Raw genomic sequence first — 9,229 nt, forward strand, 5'->3', positions numbered from 1 at the left:
AGGTTCTCACTAGGTTGCTAAGGGTATTGTTAAATTGCTGAGGCTGGACTCAGACTTGTGATTCTCCTGCCTTCGCCTCCTGAGTCAGTTTGCACTTGGTTTTTAATGATTTATTTTTACCTCCTTTGTTGATATAGTAGCTATAACTTGTTTTGATTTTTTAATGCTTAAATGTCTGTAGTATACACTTTGACTTGTCATAGCATACTGTCAAGTACTATTGCACTGTTGCACACACAGTGTAAGAATCTTTCAATAGTGTACTTTCATTTTCCCTCTTCTTAACCTTTGTGCTCTTTTTGCCATAGATTTTATTTCTACATCTCTTATAAACCTCACAATACATTGTTATACTTTATGCTTTAACAGTCAATTATCTTATAAAGAAATTTAATAAGGAAAAATATTTATATTTATCCCATAGCTATTATTTCTGATGTTTTTCTCTCTATTGTGTAGATCTGTGTTTCCATTTGTTGTCATTTTTTTCCTTTTGGTTAAAGAACTTCATTTATCACTCTTTGCAGTGTAGCTCTGTTGCTTATGAACTCTTTCAGGATTACCATATCTTAAAAAAGTCTTTATTTTACCTTCTTTGTAACAGCAACATTTTAATATGAGTAGTGAGCAGTTTAGAAACAAATTTATATTATTCTCAAAACATGTCATTCAAACTCAATGACTGAGTTCTTATTTTCTTAAAACTTCCAAATATGAATTAAAGTGGCAAGGATAAAGAACTTGACAAGCCAGATAATAACCATACCTAGAGATTTCTGTTTTAAAATCTTTGTGCATTCTACCACTATTTGTCCCATAATCTCTTTTCAATTCTATATAATGTATGCTTGATAAATTTTAAAATAAATAGATAAGATAACAGCATGCCTTTATTTTATCTATTTATTTTTATGTGGTGCTGAGGATTGAACCCAGTACCTTACACATGCTAGGCAAGTGCTCTGTCACTGAGCTATAGCCCCAAACCCGTATTATCTTTTTAATGTGATGTTGAATTTGACTTATTTTATTTTGCAGTTATGTTCATCAATAATATTGGTCTATAGTTTTCTTTTTGTTACTTTTTATCAAGTGTTGATAGTAGGGTAATGCTGGCTTCTTAGAATGAGTTTGGGAAAACTCCTTTCCTATTTTTTGGAATAGTTTGAGGAGCATTGTATCAGGTCTTCTTTTTATACTCTCTCTTTTTTTTTTTTTTCTTTTTTTTTTAGTTGTAGATGGACATAACACCTTTGTTTTATTTATTTGTTTGTTTATTTATTTATTTTTATGTGCTGCAGAGGATTGAACTCATTGCCCCACAATGCAGACAAGCATTCTACCACTGAGCCACAACCCCAGCCCAAGGTCTTATTTTAAAGTTTGGTAAAATTCAGCAGTGAATCTGTCTTGTCCTAGGCTTTTTTTTATTGGAAGACTTTTTATTACTGTTTCAATATCATTACTTGTTATTGATCTATTTTATTTATATATAATCTCCTCTTGATTCAATTTCAATAGGTCATATGCATCTAGAATTTTTTCCATATCTTCTAAATTTTCCAATTTATCAGCATATTTTTTTCAAAATATTTCTTATAATCCTCTAGATTTCAGTAGTGTCTATTGTAATATCCCCCTTTTCACCTCTTAATTTTATTTATTTGGGTCTTCTCTTTCTTTTAGTTACTTGGCTAAGGGTTTGTCAATTTTGTTTTTCTTTAAAAAAAAAAAACTTTTTTCATCTTATTCTTTTAGTTTCTGTTTCATTTATTTCTGCTCTTGTATTTATTACTTCTTTTCTTTTACTTATTTTGGGCTTATTCTTATTTTTTAAGGCCTTGAATGTACGCAAATTCTGGAAAGGAGTAAGAGAGTCAGTCATGAAGAGACCATGCATAGCAGTGTGATCAGGAAATACAAGATTGGGAGATTCCTGCTGTGGTTGAGTAGAGTGAGAAGTGAGAGCTTACTGGCAAGGGAGATGAGATGTAATAAGGAATCAGATCATATAAGGTCTTACAAGCCATTATAAAGGCTTTGGCTTATACTGAGTGGAAATGGGAAGCCATTGCTGAGTTTTGAGCAGAGGAATGACATGCTTTGATTTACCTTTTAAAAAATAAGCTTACCGGGGCTGGGGATGTGGCTCAAGCGGTAGCGTGCTTGCCTGGCATGCCCACAGCGATGAGTTCGATCCTTAGCACCACATATTAAAAAAAAAATAAAGATGTTGTGTCTGCCGAAAACTAAAAAATAAATATTAAAATCTCTCCCCCCTCTCTCTAATAAATAAATAAATAAGCTTACCTATGTCCCCACCTCAAAAAAAAATTTATGGTGTATTCTTTCCCTCTATTAGATGATAAACTCTGCAAGGGCATGGAGATTTGTCCTTTTGGTTCATTGGTACATCACAGTGGTGGATATTTAGAAAATATTTTTGAATGAATGGCTATTCACTTTTTAAGATTTTCAAGTGACTTTATAGAAAACAAATGAAAAGAATCCTAAAGAAGATGGGAAGTTTGTTGAGGGGAGATAATTGCCCAAGAAATTTTTAATATAGATAAAAGGGAAAGAATCTAGTTCCCAGATAAAGTTAGGCCTATTGATTCTTCATCTGTGGATAGATGACAAGGAAAATTACATGATTAAAGATGCTAGATAAAAGGTGAAGCTTGTGACACTTCTCTTCTGATTGCTTCAGTTTTCTTAGGAAAATAAGAAGGAATGTCCTTATGCTCAGTGGTGGAGCTCTTGCCTAGCATGTGTGAGGCTTTTGGTTTGGTCCACAGCACCACATAAAAATAAATAAATAAAATAAAGGTATTGTGTCCATCTACAACCAAAATTTTTTTTTTAAAAAAATGAATATGGGTTCAAGGCTGGAGAGGTCATGTGAGATTGAGGAGAAAAGAGAAGGTATAAGATGTCTAGAAGAAGGGCTAGTGTTGTGGTTCAGTGGTAGAGCAGGTGCCTGACTTGTGTGAAGCACTGGGTTTGATCTTCAGCATCACATATAAGTGAATAAAAGTAAATAAAGGTATTGTGTCCATCTACAACTAAAAAATACTTTAAAAAGAAGATGTCTAGAAAAGTAGGAGAATGGATAGGGAAGTATATTAATACTAGGCTTATTTGAGGTTTATGTTCATAAATTGAAAATAAGCTTAGTCACCATCTTTGTATGTTTTTCTCTGATCAAGATTAACAGCAACTGAGGGTTTACTAAGAACTAGATATTGTTATACATGCTAGCTGTAGAAAGATTAATAAGACCTAATTCTACCCATGGGGACTCACACTATAGGGGCAGACAGTTATACAGTCATCTAATTATAATGTGATAAGAACTATCGATCCAAACAAAGGAAAATATTTTTTTTCATTTATTTTTTAGTTTTTGGTGGACATAACATCTTTATTTTATTTTTATGTGGTGCTGAGGATCAAGCCCAGCGCCCTGTGCATGCCAGGCAAGCGCGCTACCACTTGAGCCACATCCCCAGCCCAGGAAAATATGTTTTAAAAAGGAAGTTCCAGGCTGGTGAACAGTACAGGTTGGCATGAGTATAGGGTATTGTGGAGGGAATGGCTGATGATTTGTCTAAGAAGGTAGAAAACTTTGAAAGACGGGCTGGGGATGTGGCTCAAGTGGTAGCGCGCTCGCCTGGCATGCGTGCAGCCCGGGTTCGATCCTCAGCACCACATACCAACAAAGATGTTGTGTCCGCCGAGAACTAAAAAATAAATATTAAAAATTCTCTCTCTCTCTCTCTCTCTCTCTCTCTCTCTCCCTCTCTCCTCTCTCACTCTCTCTTTAAAAAAAAAAAAAGAAAGAAAACTTTGAAAGATTTATTTTCAAACTCTCACTGCCCTCTGTCCCATCCTAAACTATAATGTCAAAAACTTGGCCCAGCCTGGTATGGTGGCACACCGACTGTAATCCCAGCTTCTCAGGAGGCTGAGGCAGGAGGGTTGCAACTTTGGGATCAGCCTGAGCAATTTAGCAAAAACATCTCCAAAAAAAGGGGGGGGTGGGGATGTAGCTCAGTGGTAAAGTATCTCCCAGCTTCAATTCCTAGTACTGGAGGGAAAAAACAAAACAAAAAACTTTGCTTAGCCTCAATCATGTCCCCTGCTTTCAAACAAAAATTAGATCCAAAGGGAGAAAAAAACTTGTAAATATTATGCCTCTAACAGCTGTAAGACACCACTAAGACCATCAAGGTAATATTTTTCTCTCACTGCAAAAAGCAAAAAAAAAAAAAAAAAAAATCAACAGGTTGCTTTATGGAAACAGGTTTTTTTCCAAAATATTTTAAAGAAGCCAGCATTTGATGATCTTGTAGATCCCATCAAATTCTGATCAAGACATCCTAAGCACTCCATTTGGAAACTGTTTTTATTCTAAAGTTATTTGAATCTCCTGCACAGGGTCTCTCCGGTGACAATAAGGTAAGTTCATATCGGGTTTGAGCTCTTATTTCTTATTTTTCACTGAACACTCCAAATTTTTCATTAATGAGTACTACCTAGGAATAAAAAACCCTTTCCTCTACATAAAAACAGTAAAAAGGTAGTGGGTATGGGTAGGGAATGAGAAAATGTAGATCAATGGGTACAAAATTGAAGTTAATGTGGGATGAATAAGTTGAGAGATCTAATGAATATGAGGACTAGTTAATATTATTATATTGTTTTGTTAATTTGCCAAAAGGATAGATTTAGATACTCTATCACAAAGAGAAAGAGAGAAGAAAAAGAAAGGTATTAGATGATGCCATGTTATTTTCCTTGACTGTGACTTGACTATATGTATATCAAGATAAGCATATAAAAACATCATGTTGTATATTTTAAATATATACAATAAGCTGGGTGCGGTGGTGCATGCCTGTTATCCTAGCAGCTCCGGAGGCTGAGGCAGGAGGATCGAGAGTTCAAAGCCAGCCTCAGCAACAGCAAGGTGCTCTGCAACCCAGTGAGACCCTGTCTCTAAATAAAATACAAAATAGGGCTGGGATGTGGCCCTGAGTTCAATCCCCAGTATCCTCCTAAAAAAAAAAAATACATATATATACAATTTAAAAAAAACACCACTGTCTTAAAATCCAGTGATTACCTGGATTTTAATTTTGAAAAAGTGTAATTTTGATAGAAATCTGTATTATTACTGACAGTAGTACAATTTTACCTTTTTTTGTGGGGAAGAGGGTACTGGGGATTGAACTCACTTGACCACTGGATCACATCCCCAGTCCTATTTTGTATTTTATTTAGGGACAGAGTCTCACTGAGTTGCTTAGCGCCTTGCTGTTGCTGAGTCTGACTTTGAACTCTTGATCCTCCTACCTCAGCCTCCTGAGCCACTGGGATTACAGGCCTGCACCACCACACCATCCCAAAGCATGGGTTTTAATTGCAGAAAGTGATCAATAAATATTACACATTAACATACATAAATATTATGTATTAACTATCCATATAGTATTGTCCCATAATTTTTATTTCTACTGAATAATCTCAGCTGGCCTGAGGAGGAGAGTTCACAGTTGAACAACAGAGGAGTCACTGATTTTCATTCTAGACTACCAAAAACATAAACGACCAATCCTTGGGAGGTAAAGAAAGCAAGGAAGGATGGTCATCTCTGTCAGTTTCATAGAATTCTGAGTCAAATCCAAATTAAATTCAGATGTTCAAATATATAAGCCAATTTATCCTGTTCTTATTTCTTCATCTTATATAGAATTAAGGATGGTTGTAGGCTTAGATTTTCAGATAATTTTCTCTTTAAAGTGACATCCTTTGTACAAACTTTTGACTAAGGTCATACATAAAATCTTATCAGAACTTTGCTTGCCCTTGTTTTATTTTGCCCTTGAAACTCTAGTTTCATGGTGGGAAGGATTCCCCAAGACCAACATATTCAATTTGACTGACTATTGCCAGAGTAATGGGTTTGTCTTCAGGGTAGATCTGTACATCTCTGGACTGAACTCATATCTCATATGTATTTATACCAGAATCAAGATGTACATTCTTAACTTTTTAGATGACATAAGAAGTATTTTGAATTAAAATGGTTACTTTGGGGAAATTTTGGTATGAACTCTTAGGAGACAATTTGGAGCAAAAAGGAATCAAAATCTTAAGCATCCAGTTGTCTACATTTTAGGCAAGAGGAAATTTCCATAATAAATTTAGATTATGAAATTATCTCTGAAAGATTTCTTGGCCAAGAGAAGAGAAAAATGTGAAATATTAAAACTATCTCTTTTAGATCCCTCCAAATCAAAATTTGAACATAATGTTCCTTATCCTTCTATTTCATTTCCCTTCCTGCATTCCACCATTCCTTTCTACCCCATTATATGTTTTCTTCCCCTTCCTTGGAAAACACTTCATGAGGAGCTGATCTTGTTGATTTAAAAAAGAAAGAACACTTTCTCTAACATAAAAGATGCTTTCCCCTCTCATTTCCATACTTCAAATATTAGTAATTTTACTTTTAAATCATACAAATCAAATTGTCAAGGGCCTGGATTAATGTTTAAACTAGTTGTATTGACTGTTTTGTTTGTGTGTGTGCACACGTGCACTTAATATAGGTTTTCCTCCATCTTAACTTTCCACTTTTCTTAATTAAGGAAAGATAATTAGTCTTTTATAGTGACTTAACTTGTTTCACTCTCATTTTTTCCTTCTGTTTGTCTTCCCTTCTCTTCTCGCTTCGGAAGCTTTAAAGACTAACTGATGAGGGGCTGGGGTTGTGGCTCAATGGCTTCACTTGCTAGCATGTGTGAAGCACTGGGTTCGATTCTCAGCACCACATATAAGCAAATAAATAAAGGTCTATCAACTAATAAAATTTTTTTAAAAGACTAACTGATGAAAACAGTTATTCTGTCATCATGTCTTTAGGAATATCTACTGAAGAAAAAAAAATCATTTAACTGCTTTATGTTTTTTTAAATTGCTTTTTTAATTTTATTTTTATTTTTTAGTTATATAGGTGGACACAATATCTTTATTTTATTTTTTTATGCGGTGCTGAGGATTGAACCCAGTGCCTCACACGTGGTAGGCAAGTGCTCTACCTCTGAGCCACAACCCCAGCCCTTTAAAGTTTATTATGTAGAAAATGTTTATAAAATATTCCTGATAAATAGATGAATCACTGGACAAATTAGAATGAGTTAATCATATTGATTTGAAGAGTTTAAAAGCAATGCTCTTTCTGACTTTTATATATAAAATTAATGTAACTCAATATTCTGAATAGTTTATATAAGAAGGTTGACTGTCTCATAAATTAAACTTTCTTTATTTCTTGCATTGGCTTTATAGGACAAACAGGTTATTAGTAGTATCACTCTTTCTACAAATTAGGATTACAAAAATTTAGGCCTAACTAAAATTATAACAATGGGTATCTTTAAAAAATTATAATCTTATGATATTTTCATAATAAAATTCTTAACTTTTTTTATTGGCTGTTCACAACATTACAAAGCTCTTGACATATCATATTTCATACATTAGATTGAAGTGGGTTATGAACCCCCAATTTTACCCCAAATGCAGATTGCAGAATCACATCGGTTACACATCACATTTTTACATACTGCCATATTAGTGACTGTTGTATTCTGCTACCTTTTCTATCCTCTACTATCCCCCCTCCCCTCCTCTCCCATCTTCTCTCTCTACCCCATCTACTGTAAAATTCATTTCCCTCCATGTTTGTTATCCCATTCCCCTCATAACCTCTTATATGTAATTTTGTATAGCAATGAGGGTCTCCCTTCATTTCCATGCAATTTCCCTTTTCTCTCTCTTTCCCTCCCATCTCATGTCTCTGTTTAATGTTAATCTTTTCTTCCTGCTCTTCCTCCCTGCTCTGTTCATAGTTGCTCTCATTATATCAAAGAAGACATTTGGTATTTGTTTTTTAGGGATTGGCTAGCTTCACTAAGCATAATCTGCTCTAGTGCCATCCATTTCCCTGCAAATTCTATGATTTTGTCATTTTTTATTGCTGCGCAGTACTCCATTGTGTATAGACGCCACATTTTTTTATCCATTCATCTATTGAAGGGCATCTGGGTTGGTTCCACAGTCTAGCTATTGTGAATTGTGCTGCTATGAACATCTATGTGGCAGTATCCCTGTAGCATGCTCTTTTAAGGTCTTCAGGGAATAGTCCAAGAAGGGCAATAGCAGGGTCAAATGGTGGTTCCATTGCCAGCTTTCCCAGGAATCTCCAAACAGCTTTCCAAATTGGCCGCACCAATTTGCAGTCCCACCAGCAATGTACAAGTGTACCCTTTTCTCCACATCCTCGCCAGCACTTGTTGTTGTTTGACTTCATAGTGGCTGCCAATCTTACTGGAGTGAGATGGTATCTTAGGGTGGTTTTGATTTGCATTTCTCTGACTGCTAGAGATGGTGAGCATTTTTTTCCTGTACTTGTTGATTGATTGTATGTCCTCCTCTGAGAAGTGTCTGTTCAGGTCCTTGGCCCATTTGTTGATTGGGTTATTTGTTATCTTATTGTCTAATTTTTTGAGTTCTTTGTATACTCTGGATATTCGGGCTCTATCTGAAAAATTCTTAACTTTTTATTTAACTGAAATTATCATTTCTAGATCTGTAGCTTAAAGACCTGAGACAAATGTTAAATTGAATTAATTGATACATAATATTTGTATATGTAGAGAAAAATCTAAAGAAAAGAATCAGAGACAAAGTACTAGTCACTAAACAATTTTGTTTTACTATTATTCTTATACATTTAGAGATAAATATTAATTTTCAGGAGGTGAGAATGTGTTTGCAGTTTGTAGCATATATAAACTCTATAAAATTTATGAAGATAATATGAAAGACATACTTAAATAAACATTTTCTGGTTTTCTATCTTCTAGTTTTGCCTGGGGGAAAAAGTTGATCACTTTTGTTAAAGGGAACAACAAAGAGTATTTTCAGTATAATTAATGAGGGAGTGAGAAGGAAATATTTATGCAAAATAATTGATATTTGGGGAATATCAGGGGTTGATTGAATCAGGGCCTTGCATTTGCTAAGCAAGCCCCCATCCTTGGTTTGTTTCTTAAATAAATTGTTGTACTTTATTAACATGATAAGTCAATAGAATACTAGAATGGCTTTCTAAAGGCAGGGCTGCAATGTTAATTCAGAGACAATGCTCTGAGAGGAT

This window comes from Spermophilus citellus (assembly GCF_964194105.1).
Source record: "Spermophilus citellus genome assembly, chromosome: 11".
Lineage (NCBI taxonomy): Eukaryota > Metazoa > Chordata > Mammalia > Rodentia > Sciuridae > Spermophilus > Spermophilus citellus.